The sequence below is a fragment of the Balaenoptera borealis genome (genome assembly GCF_965194805.1).
Source record: "Balaenoptera borealis genome assembly, chromosome: 19".
Lineage (NCBI taxonomy): Eukaryota > Metazoa > Chordata > Mammalia > Artiodactyla > Balaenopteridae > Balaenoptera > Balaenoptera borealis.
Window position 1 is genome coordinate 30,439,311 of NC_138878.1, and position 23,951 is coordinate 30,463,261.

The 23,951-nt window shown below is 46.9% G+C and overlaps 1 protein-coding gene across 3 annotated transcripts in view; it reads right to left on the reverse strand.

Annotated features, from left to right (window-relative positions):
- CHD9 (chromodomain helicase DNA binding protein 9) overlaps positions 1–23,951 on the reverse strand; it is a 244,413-nt gene that overhangs the window by 214,686 nt on the left and 5,776 nt on the right. Inside the window, exon 1 of one of the 3 annotated variants that reach the window (XM_082366598.1) lies at positions 20,802–21,129. The exons of the other annotated variants lie outside the window; for them this stretch is intronic. The gene's annotated coding sequence lies outside the window, so the exon portion shown is untranslated. Of the gene's footprint in view, positions 1–20,801; positions 21,130–23,951 lie in introns of those variants that run through there. 3 annotated transcript variants of the gene reach the window in all.

Below are 23,951 nucleotides of genomic sequence, written 5' to 3' on the forward strand. Positions count from 1 at the left end.
GCCCGGAGCAGGAGGGGAGGAAGCGTGTGTCTCCCAGTGGCTGTCAGCTTTCCCAGCTGACTCAACTCGACACCTCCCTCCCCCCCGCCGGGCACACAGCCTCCTATCTCTCCAGTTTTCAGGCTTGTCTGGTGGTTCTCAGTGGGGAGCACCCCCCCTCCTACTGCCCAGGGCGCCTGGTCTGCAGCCTGGGGCTGCCAGCAGCGGCACCTGGGTCCCCTGCCCGCTGGCCTGGCAGGCTCTCTCTCAGGACGGTTCAAACCTGCTGCAATGGAGAGTTCAGAATATGGGTCAAGGTGCTCTCGGCAGGGCCCCGGGGAGGATCACCTGACCGGGAGGTGGGTGACTCAGCGGGAAGGGAAGGGGTGTGGGCTGGAATCTGCTGGCCCACAGGGCCTGGAGGAGGAGGGCAAGTTGTCTCCACCTGGCTGCCTGCCAGGGGAGGAGGAAGAAGGAGACAGAAGGAAGGATAAAATGACCCTCGGTGACCCGACTAGGGTGGAGTCCAAATCCTCCCCAGAGCAGGCAGTCGCACTCATGGAGCTGAAGCCACTCCCAGGTCAAACTGCCACTGTGGCTGTAAAGACCTAATTAGCCGCCTCCCCTGCCCAAGTGGGAAATCAAAAGGACAGAAGCTCATCCCTCCAGACTCCATCCACCCAAGGCCCCTACAAGAAACCCAAGCCACCGGCCTAGCATGCAAAGGCAGCCGTCCCTCATAGAGGCGACTTGGTTTCTCCCCCAATTAATCCCGAATGTGAAAATTACTAACCCATTTTATTTTACATCTCCACGCGGCGGGGGCCTCCTTTCAAGGGCGTGGCAGGGGCTGCAGTTGCTGGAACAGCAGCTGCGCTGTCTGAGCCTCACTTCCTCTGGCTCCAGCTGCAGGTTCGTCAGGGCCAAGCAGGGAGTTTCCTCATTCTCTGGGCTTTCGGCTTTGCTAGGCGGCCACCCGCACCTACCAACCCCCGCAGCTGCTCACCGCCCTCTGTGGGTAGCGAGTTTGGGACTCCCTGGTCCCATGAGTCAGAGCCAGGCTGGAGACAGACAGCAGGCTTCCTTTATTAAATCAGCCTCCTGCCCTGTACACCACAGAGGGAAGCTATAATTACTCGTTTGGCCTGGCTCTGAGAACTGAGCCACAAATGCTTGACTAGGAGGGATGGTTCCTGATTCCTGCATTTATCTAGTGCACCCCAGTTTGGAAATACAAACAACAGCCAGGGGTTCAAGCCTGTTACGCGTATGTCCGATGTTCTGCACACATAACAGCGTGCATTGGACCTGGACACTGATGGAGATTGCTAGAAAAATTGCTCTATTAATGCTGCCAGGAGTTTTTTGTTGTTTTGTTTTGTTTTGTTTTGTTTTTTTAATGCATCCTGCCTTGTTGCCAGTCTCATTTGAGGCAGGCTGCTCATTGCTGATGTTGGTTTTTAAGAGATAAAGGAAAAGGCAACAAAACATTGTTTTGGATCCTCAGGACTGTTTTAGCCATCTGGCATAGAGACACAAAATCTCTGGCCTCCCAGGGCCTACAGAAATGTTTGAAACCTGAACCCTGAAAAAAACAGTTGGCTCTAAAAGAAAAAATAAAACCACCAAATCAAAATAATATAGCCAATCTTCATGAACTGTTCAATTTACTATTCATTGGCTTATTCAGTCATTCATTCACTCATTCATTCATTCTTGGAAGCATACATTTCTGCCATTCATTCACCAAAGATCTGCTGAGCAGTTTCTCTGGCCACGTATAGTTTCAGGCACTATAGTTTCAGGGCTACATAAGTGCTAAACCAATTAAAGAAATAGACAGAACTAAGCAGACAAATATTCCTGCCTTTGTGGGTGAATAATGGACACAAAAATAAGCAAAATGTATGGTATGTTAGAGATAATAAGTGTGGTTGATAAGAGGAAAAAATAGAGCAGGGTTAGGGGAATTATTGGTAAAGGAGAAATTCATAAACATCTCATGACATTTAAGAACAATTTGTAGGTTAGAGTTCTCTCACAGCGAGAGTTCTCAAGTCTGCATAATAATTGCTGAGAAATTATAACCGATCATAAATTAAATGAGTTACATTTGACTGCAGTAAAATTATAAAAATCTTCTAAGCTTTGTTTATAACCAAAGCTTGGGTGCATGTTAAATATATCTGATAGGAGATAAAAAGTAAAAGTGCCAAGGCATCTGACCTTGCCTCTGGTTACCGGTAAGTAAAGGCACTTCGTTCAAGTATTATTGGATACCTATAATATAGTGGTTAAGGGCTTGGGTGTCAGATGCCAGGGTTCAGGTATGGTAAATGGCTCCATCATTTACTATTTGTATGATTCTGGGAAAGATATTTAATTTCAGTTCCCCCTCTTTTATAAGAGGGTAATATAGAACCTACCTTATAGGGTTTCTGAAATGATGAAACAAGATAATAAAAGTAAAGGTGTTAGTTAGGATAGCACCTGGCACTTAGTAAGTGCTCAATACCCGTTAATCTATTATTATCGTTGTTGTTAGGATGATGACAGTGATGATAACAGTGAGTTGCCAGGCACCGTGTTGGGTATTGGGGACCCACAGCGGAACGAGACAATGACATGGTCCCAACTGGGAGAGGCTTTGCAAGCGTACTGTGCTTCATTAAATCTCATGGCCCCCTGGCAGGGTGATCCCCACTGCACCACTGATCACTGTTAACCATACTTGGATGGCCAATAAAAATGAACAGACCACAGTGAGACACCATTTGATAACCTTTCAGTTGGAAGAAATTAAGAAGCCTGATAATGCCAAGTACTGCAGAGGATGTGGATCAATAGGATCTTTACACCTTCATTGTTGGTGAGATGGTAAATGGGTACATTCGCATTGTTTTTCAGGAGATGTGTGCAAGAATGTTCAGCTCAGCACGTTCAAAGTAGTGGAAAGCTGGTAACGACTCAAATGTTCATTGGCAGGAGAATAAATTAATACTTGTGGGGGCTCTCACCTTCTGAGATGGCCCACCCTCTCTGTCTGTGGAGTGTGCTTCTCGCAAGGCAGTTTTCGCCTTTTGAGATGGACCGCATTCTTTCTATGGAATGTGTATCTCTCTAAATAAATCCACTTCTTACCTATCAAAAAAAAAAAAAAAGAAAAGTACTCGTGGGATGCGATAGAGAGGACAAAGGGACCATACATAGCTCTATGCTACAATATGGATGAATTTTAGCAATATAATATTCTGAGGAAAAAGTATATTCCAGAAGACTACATACAGCAGAATATTCTCTTGAGCAAGGTAAAAACAAGATCTAAGCAATGCAACTTTTAGAAAAATATATTAAAATTAATTTTTAGAAAAGCAATGAATGGTAAAGTCAAGATTCAGGATGGGTGAGGGAGGCGAAGTGATGGGAAGGGCTGAAACACATAGGAAGAAGTGGGTGGTGGGTTCACAGGTGTTTACTGTATTATAAATAAATAAGTAAACATAAATAAATAATAAATAACCAGATGCATGCTGTGCAAGGTCCAAATGAAGACAAAAGAATGTCATGAATCAAAGATTATGAATGATCCTGTGTACTTGGATTCAATAAAAGAGAAAATGAAACTCTACTCTTGGGATGGGTGTGAAGCACACCTCAGAAGGGTGTGGGCTTGTCAAGACAGAGTGGATAAAGGACCCCGAAGAAGGGCAGGGGTGTGTGAGTTTCCATGAGGATTAGGCATTGACCTTGGAGGTGGGGGACCCTTCACCAGTCACGTGCTGCTGTGCCGGTTCAGAATTGTCACCTGCAGTCAGAGGGTAGGAGCAAGTGGTCACTGTGATGGGGGCAGCGAAATGTCCCCGGCAGAGCCCTGTTCAGGTCCTGGGTCTATCCACGTGGTGTCTGGCCCTCAGTGCCCTCTCCCTGGGGTCTCGGCCAGGCCTGCCCTGGATAGACTTCTAGTTCCTGTGCGTGTTGTTCTCTCTCTGCCCAGCCTGGCCCTGACTTGAGGGATGCTGGCTGTGTGCAGAGAACCCCGTTCCAGCTGGGAGTCCTGGCACCTCCCCAAGGAGATGCAATTTGGTCACTGAACCCACAGTCCTAGCCCTTCTCTCTCTTGCTCTGGGGGGAGCCCAGGGGGAAGTGCACTCAGACAGCTAAGATGCCTGCAGTCATGGCCAGGCCCATGGGTCACAGGCTGGATGGAGCAAGCACTTTTTCATTGATAAAAAGGCCCTGGAAGCTGGCACCAAGCAGAGAAAGCTTGTTAGGCCCAGGTGATTGACTTCACGGACAGAACTAACTGGGATTCTCAGAGGCGCACGGAGGGCGGTCCTGTTTCTCTTTTGTGCTACTGCTGGTGGGGTCAGGGCTTTCAAGTTCTGGGAGCTGCTCAAAAGCCCCTCACCCAGCCCCACGCCCCAGAACAATCACTGACACTTCAAGAGACTGGAATCAGGCTTCCCTGGTGGCGCAGTGGTTGGGAATCTGCCTACCAATGCAGGGGACACGGGTTCGAGTCCTGGTCTGGGAAGATCCCACATGCCGCGGAGCGACTGGGCCGGTGAGCCACAATTGCTGAGCCTGCGCGTCTGGAGCCTGTGCTCCGCAACAAGAGAGGCCGCGATAGTGAGAGGCCCGCGCACCGCGATGAAGAGTGGCCCCCGCTTGCCGCAACTAGAGAAAGCCCTCGCACAGAAATGAAGACCCAACACAGCCAAAAATAAATAAATAAATAAATAAATAAAATTAAAAAAAAAAAAAAATTAGAAAAAAAAAAAGAGACTGGAATCAGAAAGACCCCAGATCAGGTTGTAGGTGGGCAGTTCCTAACTGTCTCATTAGTTTAATTCTCTAAACCTAAACAACGGGGACAATCATATGGCCATTGCCTGACTAAAAGGCATCAGTGAGGACCACGTGACATAACTGAGAACAAAGTGCTTATCAGACAGAAAGGTCCAATACATTTGTGTTAGAACACACGCCCGTTGAGGGTGAGAACTGTGTCTGACTCCTTTTCTGCTGGACTCCCAGGATCAAGGACAGTGCCCGGCACGTAGTTAGTGCTCAATAAAAATACTTCTGGAATGAATGAATTGGAGTATTACGGATTAGAGTAAAACTAATGATGATGAGGATAATTCCTGACCATGGTATGATAATTAATTTCATCTTAACTACATACCAGGCAAAATGCTAAAAGCTTTTCATTGATAGTTCCATTTAAGCTTCACAACAACCCAATGCAGGAGGTGCTAGTATTATTCCCATCCTGCAGGTCAGTTAATGTGATCCAGGGAAGTTAGTGATTTTCCCAAGGCCACACCCTGGTGGAACAGGTTATTACCCAAGTGACATATTTAGGGGGTTCAGAGAGGCTCGTTCCCCGGAAGTGGAACACAGGCAGCTTTGGTGCCTGAGAGGCCACCATGATGATCAGTGGATTTTGACACCTTGAATGCTGCAAGATTCCAGATGAAAGTGCAGACACCTCTGGAAAACAGTTAAACCTCAATGTCTAATCAGGGAATAACCTGGTTTATCTGTTTTCTTCCTAAGTGTAGATGGTAGGGTTCTCTTGCAGGGATGGGATTCAGGGGAGTTTCCCCGAGTGAGTGGGGATTACACATGGCAGACTGGAGGGCTGCTAGGAAGGGGGCTGAGAAAGGGTCCAAGATGCATGTTGGCTGTTCTGTTGAGAATTGGCCTAGGACTTCAGGAGGGCAAAAGGGTGTTTGGGTCCCCAAATTGCCTTTATGGGGTGTTTTTACAGAGCAGCTGGAAGAAGGCTATCTCAGAGATGGGTAGCAGTATTGGGGAATTATCATAGGAGCCTTGCTTTTATGTTTGAATTTTTTATAATAAGAATATATTCACTTACTACTCGTGTGGTTAAAAATATATTGAAATAAATGAAAAACTAAGTGAAGCGGGGGTGGAGGAAGGTTGAGAAAAGGTCATGGGTTGGCTCCTCCAAAGGAACGCAGCTTCCAAGACTGCAGAGCCCGCGCCAGGCTGCAGCTCTCCAGGGCTTGGCTGATTTACTGGAGATGAACGGCAGCCCCCAGCATTCCCAGGGCATGGCGGCCAGTGAGCCTGATCCACAGCTGGGGGGGGAAGTATTTGCCTTTGCAGTTGGCAGCATGTCTGTGCCTCTGAGCCTTCCTCATGAGAGACTCATTATGCAGTTTGGTCACATGCCCTATGCATTTTAATGAATGAGTCAGGGGACAGACTCAATTTGAAAGAGGAATCGAAGCTCTCTAGGCTGGGTGAAGGGCTCTCAAGGGATGCTCTCACAGCCTGCATTACAAGAAAAGGAAAGAAGGAAGCTATTTCCGTTTAGAAAAAGGAAAGGAAGGTCAGAAGGAAGGAAGGAAAGAAGGAAGGAGAGAGGAAGCAAGGAAGGGGGGGAGGCAGGAGGGAGGGAAGGAAGAAGAGAAAGAGGCAGAAAGAACGGTGTAGAGTTCAGAAAACAGTCCTGGAACAGATGCTGCTCACCAGACACTCCCTTGCTCTTTACCCTCCACTTATTTACTCAAAACATTTAGTGCTTTTTAAGTGTCAGCTACCATGTTAGGCAGGGGAGTTACAAGACAAATGAGATAGAGTCCTTGCCCCAAAGGTCTTTGCAAAAAACCAAATGGGTTTGGTCAAGTCAGAGCAACTACACAGGGGTCTAATTTGGGAGGTGGGGTGGGCAAAAGAAGGTCACGTTCACTCCCTTCCTGGGAAGGGAGGTCCCTTACTGATGGTCAAGGGTTATCATCTCTCCAGCGCTTTCCGCCTGCCAGACACGGGGTGAGCAGTCCATGGTGAGCATCTCACTGAATCCTGGCAATAATCCCACGAGGCAGATCCTGTTACTGTCACATTTTTTACAGAATAGGAAACCGAAGCAGAGTGAGCCGCCTGCCCAAGGTCACCCAGGGATTTGAACTCAGGTCTGTCTGACTCCAGAGCTCTTGGCAGTTCAGGTCTCTGCTGTCAGCCAACCACTGGATGGGGAATGCTGGGGAAGGCCTTTCCCTTCCCAGGCTCCCTTCCAAGAACACTCTGAACCCCCAGGAGGAAGAGGTTGGTGTGAATCCAGATGCAGTCAGCGCCAGGCAGCCTGGGAGTGGATCTGAAACCTCACTGAGCGAGGCTGTGTGTGAGACTCAAGAGCCCAAGGGCAGCGGGGAGAGGAAGGAAACGCAGCCTCACGGCGGTCAGTTGGGGCGACGTGCCCGTTCCCAGCCTCCACACCACAAAACACAGGGCAGCAGATGCTCGGCAAACGGGTGTGTGGGAGTGAGCCGTACCCTCAGATGGCGGGCGAGCAGGCAGTATCACTGAATTAGTCAACAAAGCCACCTCGGCTTTGAACTCTGAGCCAGGCTCTGCTGGAACAGGGCCTGGGGGGAGACGGGGGCTCTCACCACCGTGAAGAGGATGTCTGCCATCCCCCTGCCACCCCCAAGTGGGAGAACACAGCCTGGGAAAAAGGCAAGAACTGAAAAGCCACGGCACACCCACATTCTCATGAATTTTTACAGCTGGAGAGAAAGAGCGATACACAAACATAGCAGGACACAGGGGCCCTGGGCTTCGTGCTGGAGACAGAAAAGCAAGGCCACCTGCCATGAACCTGGCCTGTACACAGAGACAGGCAGCTTTTACTGAGTGATTACTACATGCCAGGGCTGTCATACACATTCTCCCCCTGGACCCTACTGCTTCCTCGTGAGGGAGGTACTGTCATCATCCATTGTACCCAGGGGAGACTGATGCCCAGAGAGATGAATAACTTGCCACTGTCTGTTTTTCCCCACTTCTGGTTTCCATGAGAAGGGATTTTCCCTGAACACGCTTCTGGTCTTGACTCTCACTGCCCACGCCCATGGAATGACGTCTGCCCGGAAGGCTTGGGAAGGCTACCCTCAACGTTCTGCTCTGCTCCCTCCTCCTTCCAGGCTGTTAGGAAGCCAGTTTGTCCTCACACTAAGCTACATCCCCCATGCTAGCTTTCGTGATAATTAAGGTGGCACCTTGGCTCTCTGCCATTCCTTTGTCTTTTTTATTCAGTGTGTTCAGAGCCTGGATGCAGAAGAGGGGTGCTGTTTTTTGGAAGGCTCTTTGGAGAGCCCAACAGCACTTAGGAGGATCCCAAGAGCTCTGGCCAAACCACCCCCATTTAACTGGGGATCCTGCTCTCTCTCCACATCTTGGCAAAGGACACTTTTGGCTCTGGGACCAATTTCCCTTGGGAGAAGTCAGCCTGGCAACAAACGTGGCCTTAGCCCTCCCCCCAACGTTTTTTGGACTGGCATCTTTTTTTTGGGACGAGGAAAACTAAGTCCTGTACCCAGTTTCTTGTTGTACAGGGAATTGGTCATGAGAGGGTATCCCTGGCGTGGCAGGGTCTTGGCCTGTGTACCAGCTCTCTCCCTTGCCACCTGCCAGGGCATCAGTGATGGGTACTTGACCCACCCAGACTGCTGCCAGTCTAGACTGCTTACTCTGCAACAAACCTGGGCAGCTGATCCAAACCCCCTGTCAGGCCCTGATTAACCCATACACTGTATATCCCAGTTTCCAGTTCCAGTGGATCTGCCAGGGGATTCAGAGCCAGTTATGTTATGTGGCACTATCTGCCAAGCCCATATTACCTTGTTGTGTGACTGGGGGCAAAGTCCTGACCTGCTTTGTGCTCTGACTTCCTCATCTGTAAAAGGGGATAGTACCTGTCCTCCTGTCTGTCTCCCAGGACTGTTATGAGATCAAATATGTAGAACATATTTGAAAAAGAATAAAAATACTCCATGAGATAGAAGGGAATTTTTAAAAATCATTTTTATCAGCTTTGATAATGTGCCCAAAGACTTATGAAGCACCTATAGCAAACATATTCAGCTTTGTCACCAGTGCTGGGCCACCTTCGTTTTGGTGACCTTGCCCAACTCCCTCTGCAATTTCCCTCTAAGAATCACCCCTCCCCTTCCCCTCAGTCATACAGATCCAGGGACTCCGCCTACAAAAATGAGTGCATCTCATTTCTTTGGACAACAGTGATTGCTTCACAGATGGTCATGTGATCTCATGAGAATCAGTGAGACTTTTCCTAGGACTTTTGGAAAAGAGATTCTCTCTGGAGATCCTGAAAGGATACAGGGGCTAAAGCAGATGCTGTCATCTTGTTTACCACTTTAACGCAAAACTCAAGTTGAAACATAAAATATGGACCAAGAAGTAGAGAGAAACCAAGTCCTGATTTTGACATTAGAACCCCAAACCCAGCCAGGACCACCAGTGATAACGTGATTTATAATAAGCAATAGAAATATTTGGTCTTCCTCCATAGTTCTTGGCACGGAGGTCCTAAAACTCTTGGAATTTCCTTAATGAACAGAGCAGTAAAGGTGTCCTTTGTTATGTTCATAATGTGGCTTTTGGAAAGCACCTAAGGATGAGGGCTGGTTACCAGGAGAACCAAACAAGTGATCAGAAGGTTGGAACGTTCAGTCGCACCCTTGCTGACCTCCCGGGAGGGGTGAGGGCTGGAGATGGAGTTCAATCCCCAGTGGGCAATGACTTAATCCATCATGCCTATGTTATGAAGCCTCCATAAAACCCCAAAAGGACTATTTTCAGAGACCTTCTGGGTTGGTAAACACGTGATCTGGGGAGAGTAGTGGGCTGGGAGAGGGCATGGAAGCTCCGTCCCCTTTCCCCATACCTTGCCTCATGCATCTCTTCCATTTAGCTGTTCCTGAGTTACATCCTTTCATAATAAACTGGTAATCTAGTAAGTAAACTGTTTTTCTGAGTTCTGTGAGCCACTTTAGCAAATTAAAGGAACCCGAGGAAGAGGTTGAGGGAATCTCTCATTTACAGCTGATTGGTCAGAAGCATAGGTGATGACCTGGACTTGTAAATGGTGCCTGAAGCGAGGTGGGCTTGGAGTGAAGGGCAGTTGTGTAACCTGTGGGATCTGACAGGTATTTCCAGGTAGACGGGGTCAGAACTGAGCTGAACTGTAGGACACCCATCTGGCATCTCGGAGAATTCCTTGGTGTTGTGGGGATCACCCCCTCCAAACCACACACTGGAAAGTGGGTGCAGAACCCTCTCACCAGCCCTGGAATTCTCAGCTTAAGGTAAGGCGCCAAATTCCTTTTTTGTCCAAAGGCATCTTGGGTTGGATTTTCTGTCCCTGGTTACCAAGAGAATCCTAATGGATACAGTATTACCTCGTTTAATCTTTTCACCAACTGTGAGCTAAATACTGGAACCCCTAACTCTACAGATGAGGACGAGAAACAGGCACAGAGAAGTGATGTGATGTAAATGGTGCAGGCAGGATATGGAACCTGGCCTCCTGGCCCCTGAAGCCTGCATTCTATCCACTCCGCAGGGGCTTGGGAATACACCTGAGTCTCATAGTCACCTCCGTCACAGACTTTAGTCAGCAGTAGAGCATCTGCTGGCAGAGGAGAGCCCTGATTCTCTTGCAGCCAGTGGCTAAAGGAGGACCTAATTCACTTGGTGTTCTCTGCCGCATGTGCCCTCTTCCTGGAAGAAAAACACCAATAGAGGAGGAGCTTAGTCAATTCCTGCAGGGTTTAAGCTTGATGTCAAGGGCCTGGAGAGCTTGGAATGGCCCAATATCTTCTCCTTCCAAGGATTGATGTTCAGTGTCTACCTTTTAGAGTTTTTTTTTTTTTTGGCCGCGTTGCAGGATCTTAGTTCCCCGACCAGTGATCGAACCCGTGCCCACTGCAGTGGAAGTGTGGACCCCTAACCACTGGACCACCGGGGATTCCCTAGAGTTCCACTCTTTTCTCGGAAGATACCAGAGTCTGGTAAAATGCAAATACCTCTCAGGCCTCCAGGGCTTACAACCTGAGCTGCTATCAGTGGTGACAGTTTTGTAGGAATAATGGCTTTGAGAGGGGTTTAGGGTACCAGGTGCATGGTCGGGCTGGTAATGGTGGCACTCTGGAAGAGGAAAAGGGTGCAGAAAGGGACATCTGAGAATTGGATACGTTTCAGTTGGTTAAGGGAGCAGGTCATCCATGTAAGTTTGATAATGGGATCAAATAATACGCTATCTGGGATTTGCTGCAAAGTAACAGGGGGATGGGGAAAGTAGGTGGAAATATAGATGAAATAAGATATATACACTAATATGTATAAAATAGATAACTAATGAGAACCTGTTGTATAGCACAGGGAACTCTACTTCACTTCGCTGTACAGTAGAAACTAACACAACATTGTAAAACAACTATACCCCACCCCCCAAGAAAAAGATTGGCCATTAGTTGATCATTGTTGAAGCGAGGTTACCAGTACATGAGGGTTTATTCTGTCTACATGAGCATATGTTTGAAATATTCCATAGTAATATTTTAAAGTATAATGAATAATTTAAAAAACATGTTTTGTGCTTTATTCTTTATATCTTGTATGCACCTCACAAATGGTTTTTTTCCCATTTTAAAGATGGTAAAACTGAGGCTCAGACAGTTTAAGTCACTTATGCAAGGTGGAATTGAGAGCTAAACCCAGGCTTTCCAACTCCTGTATTCCAAGGTTAGTCTGGGGCAGAGGGCAGCAGAGGCAAGTTGGCAGCCCCTGCTTGACGGGGGCTGACAGGCAAGGACGGGAACTAGGTGAGCCAGTCTTGTCCACACCCAAGTCTTGCCGAGAGGCAACCCAGTCTGTGTGTAACTGGTGTGGCGAAGACCCCGGCAGGGCCTCACGGAGTCACTGAGTGCACAGTGGAAAGCTCCTGGCCACTGATTTCACATGCTTCTCGGTAGTTAAGAAAACATTGAGTCCAGCACAGCAGGCTCTGGCTCTGGACCCTTTCATGGGCATCCTGAGGACTGCTGCCTGAACATCTGGGTCTGATAAAGCCCACGTGGGCTTGCCTGCCGCCTTTGCCATAGCTATTTCCGCACGTACCCTTGAAGCTCTGTGCGTGTGGCGGGTCTTTTCTTTTCTTTCCTCCCAAACATATGGATTCCCAGCTCCTATTTCAAACTCAAATACTCCTCTGCTATAAACTCCCCAAAGCTCTCAATTTCCTTTTTCCATTGCTCATTCTTTCCTGAAGTGCATGAAAAAGCCTCTCTTAGCTCTGTTCCAATTTCCTTGTTTATGAAAGAAGGGCAAGGAGAACAGTGATTTCAATGATCAAAGTTAAGCAAGCCCTGATTCCTTCCTTAGGAGAACACACCTCAATGACCTGGGAGATCCCAACTTACCAGGTATGAAAACAAATCACAGGAAAGCCCTGACTCCCCCCAAAACACTCATCCTGCAGGAGGCCTGATACAGTGCCAGCTGCTTCCTTTATCTGGCTGAAACATCCTCTTTGAAAACCACTAATGGAATAGAAAGAAGAAAAGAAACGGGCATGATTCCCAGAAGGTTACTGCTGGAGTGGGAATCTGAGAATCAGTGTTATCTGGGAAGGGAAGAACAGGTCCTTGCCTGCTCCTTAGCCTGTGGCCTTGTGTTTCTTCATGATGATGGCAACTTACAACTTAGAGGCAGAAAGAACCCGGTCCTCAGCACTGAAACACTGGACACATCAGCACCAACAGGGTGAGGGAGGAAAAGGGACTCAGTGCACCATGAAGCACCTGGGGGACAGAAGGTTCCCCACCCAGGGAGAGACCCTCAGGTGCCTTCAGGGGCCCAGCAGGTAACACAATGATAAAAGGCAGTGGACACTGGTTTCAGCCTGGAGGAGCCCTGGGTAGTAGCAGCGGGGCCTGGAGACAGCAAGTCCTCTCTGGAGGCGGCAGCAGCCATTCACCTCTGGCTGGTTATTCTTGTGGAAGAACGTGAGCCTGGTGTTGCCAGATCTTCCATTTTTCCAAAGACGTGGAGATCTGGATTTTACATGAAGTCTCCCAGTTTGGGAACTGATTTTGATGGAAAATATTGCAAAGGCTGACGTTATGAGCTCAATAAGATCTGTCTCGCAGTGCGAGTTCACCCAAGCACCCCTGGTTTGCAGCCCAGACCTAGTAACTGGTCCTCTACACCTGCAGTGTGGTCGGCAGCGCTGGGAGAAGTAGCCAGGAGGAGGTCAGAGGCAGCCACGGGGCAAAGGGCATCGCCGGGCACAGGAAGGAGGTAGCCCTGCCTGCTGTTCCCGGGCTCATAAAACAGTCGCAGGCTTCTGTCATGTTACCACACTGGATCTGCTACCAGTTAGGTCCTTACCAACAACGCTCCCATCTCCTTTAGAAATTCTCCTCCTCCCCAAGGCAGTTCATGTGGCCAGCTCAGAACTCTTTCTTTGGCGGAGGCAAGTCGACACTTCAGCCTCTGACCGCATTCAAGATAACCTTCAAGACAACTTAAAATTCACCTGCCCGTGGAAGAAGCAAGTGACACCTTCCTTTCTCTCAGGCTTGACAAAACCATGACCAGCAACTCTGCATCCTTAAGGAGCTCTTTCTTTCCCCCAAAAAGTCACATTGTGCTTTGAGGACAACTTCTGTTCCTCATCTCTGTGAGAGAGAAAAGAGGCACAGAGCTGGGAGCTATTTGCCCAAAGACACATCTGGGAGGACTCCTAATAGCTGGCAGAAACATGCGCTAAGCTATTTTTTTAAAAAAGTGCAGGTGTCTTCCTGATTTGTACATAATAACGGTAAGTAGAATTTCCTCACAATGGGATGGTGCAGTAATCTAGAAGGCAGAGAGAGATGAGAAAAGCTTTTAGGCATGGGAATTCCCTGGTGGTTAGGACTCCGTGCTTCCACTACAGCGGCCCGGGTTCAATCCCTGGTTGGGGAACGAAGATTCCACACGCTTCGGGGTGTGGCCAAAAAAAAAGAAGGAAAAAAAAAAAAAAAAAAGGTACGATCATGGAATCTCTTTCTCTGGCATTACCTTTACTCTACCAGGTAGGTTCTTTTATTCTTGCAATTCCCTGTATACAGGGAATGAGAAAGATGCGTGGGAGGAGATGACAAGAGAGAGTTTCAGAGCAAGGGAAAGTACATTGCACAGGCGATTGCCTGCAGCAGGGTGTGCGTGTGAATCTCTGGCGTCTGCATGCAAGCCATTCTGGTAGAAGGAGAAGTGTTGTTTCTATACTTCAGTAAACACAGTACCCTCCTAAGAGTACCTTCATGACTCCTGTCTCTCTCTCTCTCATCTCACCAATAACACTGTTGCTATTCATCTAATCAATATATATTTATTGAGCACCTTCTCGGTATCTGGCACTGTGATATGCGCTGAGATTACATGGATGAACAAGAAAGACACAGTCCTTGTCCTCAGGGGACCCACAGTTTATGAGGGAATCAGACAAGTGAATGGGAAGATGCCATACAGTGGGGTAAGCCCTCAGATGGGGGAAGTGGGCGTGGAGAGGGCACGGAGGAGGAAGCGTGACCTGACAGGCTGCGGGAGGAGTGGGGGAACGTATTCTGGGAGAAGTGAGGTATAGGCTGAGATCTGAAGGATGAGTTGGAACGAGACAAGGAAAAGGGAAGGGGAGCATTTCAGGCAGAGGAAACAGCATGGGCAGAGATCTGGAGGTCAGATTCTCCCTAGCACTGGATGAAAAGCTACAGTTTGAGCTAAGGCAAGTTCCATCCTGGGGAGGGTTGCAGGGGAGTTCTGGAGCCAAGTATGGGACCAACGTGACACTGGTCATAAGCCAACCTTAAAAATCATTGTTCTCTGATTTAAACTGCTCAGTTAAAAGCATTTAAAATGGTCTCCAGTCCTTAGGGTGCTCAGAATATAGGATGGAGAGCTAAGTGCTCAGGGGACACTAGAATATAGTCCCTCCTCCTGAGGAAGGACACAAATACTCAGGGTAAAGCACAGACCTGAGAAAAACTGACTTTTTAATTCTAGTTTACAACAGAGGACAGAGAAAAGTCATACTTTTGTCCTCTCTCTCTCTCTTTCACACACACACACACACACACACACACACACACACACACACACAAAAGCACTCTCCTGGTGAGTTAGGCAGGTTAGATTTTTTTATGTTATTTTTTACAGAGGAGGAAACTGAGTCTCAAGGAGGCAAAGCATCCAAGGTTATTGGCTCATTCATTCATTCACTGACTCAACAACCAGTAGTGGAGCACATGCTGCCAGCAGGCTTGCACACAGCGGTGAATGACACACATACTCCCTACTCATGGGAGCCAGGGTTCTAACCCATTTCTTCCGATTCCCACCCCAGTGCTCCATCCAATACACTGAACTGCAGATGGATACGTGTTCTCTGGTGCAACACGCCAGTGGACGGGTATTTACGGTCCTGTGCCCTGTCTTTGTCAGCACTACCCCCAGTCCCAAACATAACATCGAGGCAAAAACAGCATAGTTGCTATGCCAATGTATCTTCAAGGCAAGGTGCAGACCCAGATTTTCCCTGTAAGTCCCTCTTGTATAGAAACTGTACCAACCAAAGGTTGTCCTGGCCCTGGTGGTCTTTGAGTCACTGGGAAATTTCCCATTGCGCCTCCACCCCCTGTACTAGCCCAAAGCGAAGGCTTTTAAACCCTCACCTTTTGCAAGTCTTCCCTCTAAACACTGTCCCATGGAAGTCAGGATGGGATAAAGGTTCTTTCAAAGCAAACTGGGGAAGATTGAGGGGGAGGAGAAAGCAGGGAGTGAGCAAGGGAAGAGGAGACACCAGGCCCACTCTGCTTCCCGCACAATTGTGCTGTGAGCCAAATCTGGCCAAGGTCGGAGAGGACTGGCAAAACCCAACCAGACAGACATCCCTCAGAGATGCCTGGGAGAGGCTGGTGTATCTCCCCAGAGCCTGGGCAATGTTATTTCCTGGGGCGAAGCAAGTCCCAAAGGATGAAAGCTGATGACTGAATGTCTGGGGCAGGGTGGGAGGCTTTGCCAGGAGGTGGAGGTGGAGTGGTGGAAAGGGAGGAGGGGTGGAGACTTGGCTGGTTTTGCACAGACACATCTCTTCATTTTTCCAGACTGGAAAAAGCTGTTTGCACTGTGCACATTTGCAGAGAGTCACAGTATTTACTACGCTTCCTGGCTCGACAGATTTCTTTCTGTCATTCAGTCAAACGCAGCTTGTATTTTTCATAGCCAGAGCCGAACAGACCGTGGAGGCTCTTCCCCCACGTTGTGTTCAAAAACACAGCACGAGTGACTCAAAAAGTCCGGCTCACGTGGGCAGCGGGAGCGGGTGGTGGTAGCATGTTGTAGAGATAAAGACCCATGTTTAGAAAAACACTGTCTTCCCCTTGGAGGGGTTTAATGACGCTCCTTGTTTTTCCGGCACACATTGTTTTTTGAGCAGCCGGAAGAACCAATTGCTGTACTAGAAACTGATTCCTGCCCTTTGCGTGTGACTCTCGGTTATCCATACTGACAGCGGTGGGTAGTTCAGGGGAGTGGGATAATTTTTAAAAGTGGTTAATAATAATATAGAAAATCCTTTCTTGCCAAAATCTGCCTATCCAGGGAAAGTTATCGGTTGAACCACTGTATGCTTGCTAAGACATTAATTCAATCCAACAAACATTAACTGAGCATGCCCCATGTGCACGGTATGGTGACAGGGGTGGAAGTGTCCAAGCTGACCACAACCTAACATGCACTTTACCTTTTTAATAGAAAACGGCGTGTGAGCCCAACGGCATTCACAGCCAATGGTGGAATTCCAGGCACTAGGGATGGGCCAGGTCAGTAAGGAAAGTCTGTGGGGGGTAGGAGAGGGAAGAGCTATCCCAAACCCCTTCACATCATACTCCTAGGTTCCTGTATGTGTAATACCAGCCAAGCCACCACACTGGGAGTGTAGTCATCAAATCTTGCTCAAAACCTCAGAGTCATGCTGCCCGAGAGTCAGAGAGTGGGTGCCTCATCTTCAGAGAGGACATAACGACATATTCAGGCAACCTCTGACCTCGCCAGCCAGGGGAAAGGTAAATAAACAGATACCCTTGATGACACAGGATAGCATCACCTGATGCAATGGAACAGAGCCTCTAACTTCGTCCTCTTCTTGGGTTGGCAAAGCACTGAGTCCTCTTGCACTAATTTAAAGAGAGAAAGGGCCCACCCAGACTTCTCCTCAAACCTGCTTTTGAGCCAGGAGCCTTGGGACTTGGAGGGGTGGAGGCAGGCGGAGGAAAGTAGGGCAGGGTTTTTAGGGGACCAAGGGAGTCAGGGGAGCTAGGAATTCTGTACAGTCCAAGTTGACGATGCCAGATGTAGCTCAATTTTTTTTTTCTTTTAAAAGACTATTATGGGTTTCCTTTCCAAAGTGGAAATGCAGGGATGGAAAAATGAGTTTCAGTTGCTATGGAAATAGGAGTTGGCTGGGCCTGTAGGAGCAGCAGCTGGAGTAGAGCTAGTGGCCGGGAACCTGGCCCCATGACAGAGGGAGCTTCCGGCTGGGGATAAGACAACAACAGGCTTTAGCAGGAAGGAGAAGGAGGAAAGATGAGAGAAAAGGAGACAGAGACTGTGTCTCCAGACATCGCAGCCTATGAATTCTGCAGACATTAGCAGGGATACAGAATGGGGTTTGTGTGTGCATGAGTGTGAGTGGCTGTGTTGTATGTGCATCCCCACAGGCCAAAAAAAATGAGAAGCAAAATAAATCCAATGCCTGAAACAGAATGGCCGAGAAAGCCCTAAGACAGCTGAATGACTGAAGAGGAGAGGCCTGCCATTTAGGAGCCTTCCAGGAGGTTGTGGGAAATGCCTGAACAGGGACTGGCCCTCACATGCTGTGCTCCCTCACCTTTTGTCCTCACACAACTCCTCAAATTGAAACTGGTGTGGGCCAGCAACACAGCCGACAAAATCCCCACAGGGTTAGCAAGACTACGGGTGTCGGTAAGCTGGTTGTTCTATTTCATCTGCACCTCTCGGTGACTGTTTTTGTTCCGGGTAGAAAGTATCCATGACCCTGGGACTCTGGGGTCTTCTAGCCTGAGGCTTTGAAGGGGTCTGGATGTTCTCAACATCACATTCTGGGGAGATGCTTTGATTAGGCCTATGGTGACTTTAGGCCTTTGCTGGATCCCTCAGCAGGGCCCATCTGAGAGAATATTACGCCATTCCCACTCCTACCCCAGTAACAGGAACCACCCAGGCCCTCTCCTCCCATCACGTGGTGGTAAGTAGACAGGGAGACCTCACATTTAGGAAGGGACTCCAAGTTAGGCTTTTGACACAATATAATCCTATCACTCTCTCTATATATGCTGCCCTGAGAAACACTGAGAGGATCATACAGTTTAAATGGACCACCACTCCGGTATCTTGTTTTGTATTTCTTCATTTTGCAATATATCAGGAGCCTCAAAATGTAGAAGTGAGCACAAAAAAGAATAAAATACTTAGGACTAAACTTAACCAAGGAGGTGAAAGACTTGTACACTGAAAAATGCAAAACATTACTGAAAGAAATTAAAGAAGATACAAATAAATGGAAAGACATCCCATGTTCATGGATTAATATTAAGATGACACTACTACTCAAAGTGATCTACAGATTCAGTGCAATCTCTACCAAAATCCCAATGATGTTTTTTGCAGAAATAAAAAAATCCATACTAAAATTCATAAGGAATCTCAAGGAACCCCAAAGAGCCAAAATGATCTTGAAAAAGAACAAAGCTGAAGAACTCAAACTTTATGACTTCAAAACTTATTACAAAGGTACAGTAATCAAAACAATATGCTACTGGTATACAGACAGACATATAAACTAGTGGAATAGAATAGAGAGCCTAGAAATAAACCCTCACATATATAGTCAAATGACCATTATGACCTTATTTCAACAAGGTGCCAAAACAATTCAATGGGGAAAGGACAGTCTTTTCAACAAAGGGTGTTGGGAAAACTAGATATCCAAGTGCAAAAGAATGAAGCTGGACCTTCACTTTATGCCATATACAAAAATTACCTAAAATGGATCAAAAACCTAAACATAGGTTCTAAAACTGTAAACTCTTATGAGAAAACATGAAAAAAAAAGCCTCATGTCATTGGAATTGGCAATGAGTCCTTGGACATGACAACAAAAGCACAGGCAACAAAAGAAAAAATAGGTAAACTGAACTTCATCAAAAGTAAAAACTTCTGTTTATCAAAGGACACTACTAACAGAGTGAAAAGGCAGACTGGGGGAAAATATTTGCAAATCACATATCTGATATGGGATTAATATCCAGAATACACACAGAACTCCTGACTCAAAACAACAAAAAACTCAAACTGATTAAAAATTGGGCAAAAGATTTGAAGAGACATTTCTTCAAAGAAGATATTCAAATGACCAATAAGCATATGAAAAGATGCTCAACATCCCTAATCATTAGGAAAATGCAAATCAAATCCACAATGAGATCCTATTAGAATGACTATTAATGAAAAAACAAACAAACAAACAAAACAAAGTAACAAGTGTTGGCAAGGATGTGGGGAAATAGGAACCTTTGCCCATTGCTTGTGGGAACGTAAAAAGGTGCAGCCACTGTAGAAAATGGTAGGCGATTCCTTCTTTCCTTCCTTCCTTCCTTCCTTCATTCATTCATTCATTTATTTATTTATTACTTTTGGTCGTGCTGTGCGGCCTGCGGGATCTTAGTTCCCTGACCAGGGATTGAACCTATGCCCCCTGCCTTGGGAGCGCAGAGTCTTAAACACTGGACCGCCAGGGGAATCCCAGCAATTCCTCAAAAGATAAAATAGAGAGTTACCTTATGATCCACTCTGGGTATATACCCCGAAGAATTAAAAGCAGAAATATTTGTACATCCATGTTCATAGCCATATTATTCACAATAGCCAAAAGGTGGAAGCAACCCAAACGTCCATCAACAGATAAATGGATAAACCAAATGCTGTATATGCATACAACAGAATATAATTCAGCCTTAAAAAGAAAGGAAATCCTGACATATGCTACAACATGAATGAACCTTAAAGACATTATACGAAGTGAAATAAGCCAGTCACATAAGGACAACGATTGAATGATCCATCCTTACATGTAAGGTACCTAGAGTTGTCAAAATCATAGAGACAGAAAGTGGAATGGTGGTTGTCAGAGGCTGTAGGAAGGAGAAAATGGGGAGGAAATTAAAATTAATTAAACAATTAAACCCATTGTTTAATGACTATGGAGTTTCCATTTAGGAAGATGAAAAAGTTCTGGAACCACCTGGAGATGGATTGTGGTGATGGCTGGTTTTATAACAATGTAAATGTACTTAACGCCACCGAACTGCACACTTTAAAATGGTTAAAATGGGGGCTTCCCTGGTGGCGCAGTGATTAAGAATCCACGTGCCAACGCAGCGGACACGGGTTCGAGCCCTGGTCTGGGAAGATCCCACATGCCGCGGAGCAACTCAGCCCTTGCGCCACAACTACTGAACCTGCGCTCTAGAGTCCGTGAGCCACAACTACTGAGCCCGCGTGCCACAGCTACTGAAGCCGGTGTGCCCTAGAGCCCGTGCTCTGCAACAAGAGAAGCCCCCGCAATGAGAAGAGTAGCCCCCGCTCGCCACAACCAGAGAAAAGCCCGAGCGCAGCAACAAAGACCCAATGCAGCCAAAAATAAAATAAATGTTAAAAAAAATTAAAAAAAAATAAATTAAATGGTTAAAATGGTAAATTTTATGCCCTGCATATTTTACCATAATTAAAAATATACATATACAGGTACTTAAAAGTGGAAGTGACCTAGGGTCAGCATCTCGACCTCTGAGGAGTCCAGTTAGGCCCAGTAAGCACCGAGGAAATGGCCCTTCCCCTACTTCTTCTGTCTTGTCAAAACTTACCACAGGCGCAGACAAGACAGGCTGGTGTGGGAGCCCAGAGTGCGCAGGCGGAAGAAAAAGATGAACACAGACAAGGATTGCTGAGGAGCACGCAGGGTCTAAAGTGATAAGGGCTTTCGGGCAGGAGAGGACACAGCTGCCAGGAGCTCTGGCGGTTCAGTGGAGGAGGGAGGCGGGACTTCTTGCTTGGCTGCTGAGCGGAGTCACAGAGGAAGTGGTGTTTAAGGGGGGTTTGAGGGAGTGAGGACGTGCAGCTGTGTGAATTGGTGGAGGGCATCTAGGTGAGTTGCTTGTTTGGCAGGCGTGTGGTGTGACTGAGAGGCGGAAGTTGGGAGAGGAGGCTGGGTCGGCAGGGAGGGGAGGCGACCTGGGAGAAGGGTACCCCTTGCAGGAACTTCTCTTCCACACCAGCCTGTGGTCTTGGAAGGGAAGCACTGTAAAGGCATACTTGGCCTTGATTTGTAACCTTCTGGAGCCAGATGCAGACGGATTGTGAACTGACAATAATAACAATTTCTAGCGACAGAGTGCTTACTAAATGCATCTTAATAACCCTAAGCGGCAGGTAGCAATCTCAGCTCCACTTTCAGCTGGGAAAACCGACGCCCCAGTGATAAAGCAACCTGTCAAGAGAGTGCACACGTGCACACACACACACACAGCCAGTTAGTGGTGGGGCTGGAGTGTGAACCCAGGCCTACATGGGTCCCAAACTGGAATACATATAAGAAAGCCCTCAGGAGCTAGTTTAAAAACATAAATTCCATTCCCAGTAGCCAAAGCTGGAATAATTTGGGCCACGAAACAAAGTAGTATTGGATTATAGCCTGGGGTATAAAATAAAATCCACAAGTCCATACTATTACAAATTAAAAAAATAATTAATCAGTGAGAGAGAAGAGCCCAACCTCCCATGAAGAATTCTAAATAAATTATGTAGACACACGACCCTAAAGTACGGGGGACAGACCGTCCACTCCCTTAAGCATGGGCTGCACATAATAATCTTCCTGGACTTCCCTGGCAGTCCAGTAGTTAAGACTCTGCACTTCCAATGCAGGGGGTGCAGGTTCAATCCCTGGTCGGGGAACTAAGATCCCACATGGTGCACAGTGCAGCAAAAAAAAAACAAAAAACAAAAACAAAACAAAAAAAACACAAAAACTTCCTTCCAAGAGAACAGTATGGAACAGGGGAAACAGAGCAACTTCACAGAGAAACCTAACAAATGCTACCTCAGCCAGGTGATCCAGGGTAGTAGCAGCAGTGGTAAGTCATGTTGATATTACGGACACGTCATGTGATGTGATGAAAAAAGGCACTTTATTTTTGTGGTCTTCCTCTCCAAAACCCATAACCCTAGTCCAACCATGAGAAAAATATCACACAAATTCCAATAGCAGGGTATGCTACAGTACATCTGACTGGTACCCCTCAAAACTGGCAAGGTCATCCAAAACAGAGGAGTTCTGAAACATTGTCACAGCCAACAAGAGCCTAAGGAGACATGACAACTAAATGCAATGTAGGACACTGGACAAGATCCTGGAATAGAAAAAGGACATTAGGTGAACACTGAGAAAATCTAAATAAACTATGGGCTTGCGTTATTAATAATGTATCAGTATGCTTCATTAATTGTAACAAATGGACTATGGGTTAACAAACGGTTAGTAGGGGGACCTGGGTGTGGGGTATATGGGAACTCTCTGTACTATCGTCTCAATTTCTCTGTAAATCTAAACTGGTCTAAAAAAATAAAGTCTATTAAAAACAAACAAATTCCTGGGTTGACCCTCAGAACCCCTGGCCTTCTGGTGCGCATTTGCACAGCTGCAGCAGAGCTGTGAATAAAGCCAGGCGCACCAGCTCCCTGATGACAGACTGAAGAGAAGCAGCAGAGACAGCAGAATCTGCAGGGAGGGAGACAGTTCACTCCGAGGACACTGCATGCCTCTCCTCCATCAGACTCCTCGAGGTTAGGGCCTGTGCCTCTCTCATTAGACTGGCAGCCTTCCTCATGTGAGAAGTGGATCTCCCCTGTCCGACTGGGCAGCCCCTGAGGGGCAGGGCCCACTTTTCCTCTTGAGGAGCTCAAGGAGGCCCTTCTCAGTAGCCCCAGGAGCCACAAATTCTCTATATGCATTTTATCTTCCTTTATGTAAGTCAAGGTTCTTTATATGAGTGGGAAAAGAGGTTATGCACAAAACATACATTTTTAAAAATTGAAGTAGAGTTAATTTACAATGTTGTGTTAGTTTCAAGTGTACAGCAAAGTGATTCCGTTATACATACATACATATACATGTGTATGTGTGTATATATATATATATATATATATATTCTTTTTCAGATTCTTTTGCATTATAGGTTATTACAAGATATTGAGTATAGTTGCCTGTGCCATACAGTAGGTCCTGTTGTTTAACAAAATGTACATTCTTTAAAGGCTGGCAAAAGGTCTGCTTGCTCCAAAATAACAGGACTCCTAACTCTTTGGATAAGCATAACCAATGCTCATAAGCAGCAAACTCAATAATTTGCATTTAGTGCCTTAAGCCTCCTCTTCCACCCCCTCCCTCTCCAGTGCCCCCTGTATCCCAGTCCTCAGGAATGGACGAGTGATAACAGTAGTAATAGCTTAAAATTGTGATGCTGCCGATTCTATAATGGAGCAAAACTCTACATCCCAGAAAGCTGCTTCTTGGTTGCAAGAAGCTGTTACTTGGAGGTACACAGCAAGTCACCCCAAAATGTGGGGACAGTGTATCAGTAGAATGCATACAAAAATGTCTGTGGTGACTGATCTGCAAAAGTTCTTAAGGACAGGACAGGATGTGCCTCTGGACAAAGCAGGAAGAGCAAGGCCTGGAAATCAAATCAAGACTTGACAATGGAAGAAAAAAAAAAAGAAAAGCCAATTGTATTAACATAAGCTGAAAAATATTAGGTAGAGAGAAATGGTGATGTCTGAGGAGCTGAGAAAAGGGGGTAAGAAAGAGCAAGTCTCTGAGAGTCTATCTTGTCTCCCACGTTGTCCAGGGTAGTGGGAATCCCTTGAGCATTCCAGACAGCTCAGAGCTTCCCAGAATTCTCTCTTGATAGGGATCTTAAGGTTGGTCCAGGGAGCAGCAGGAAGGCAAAGATTCG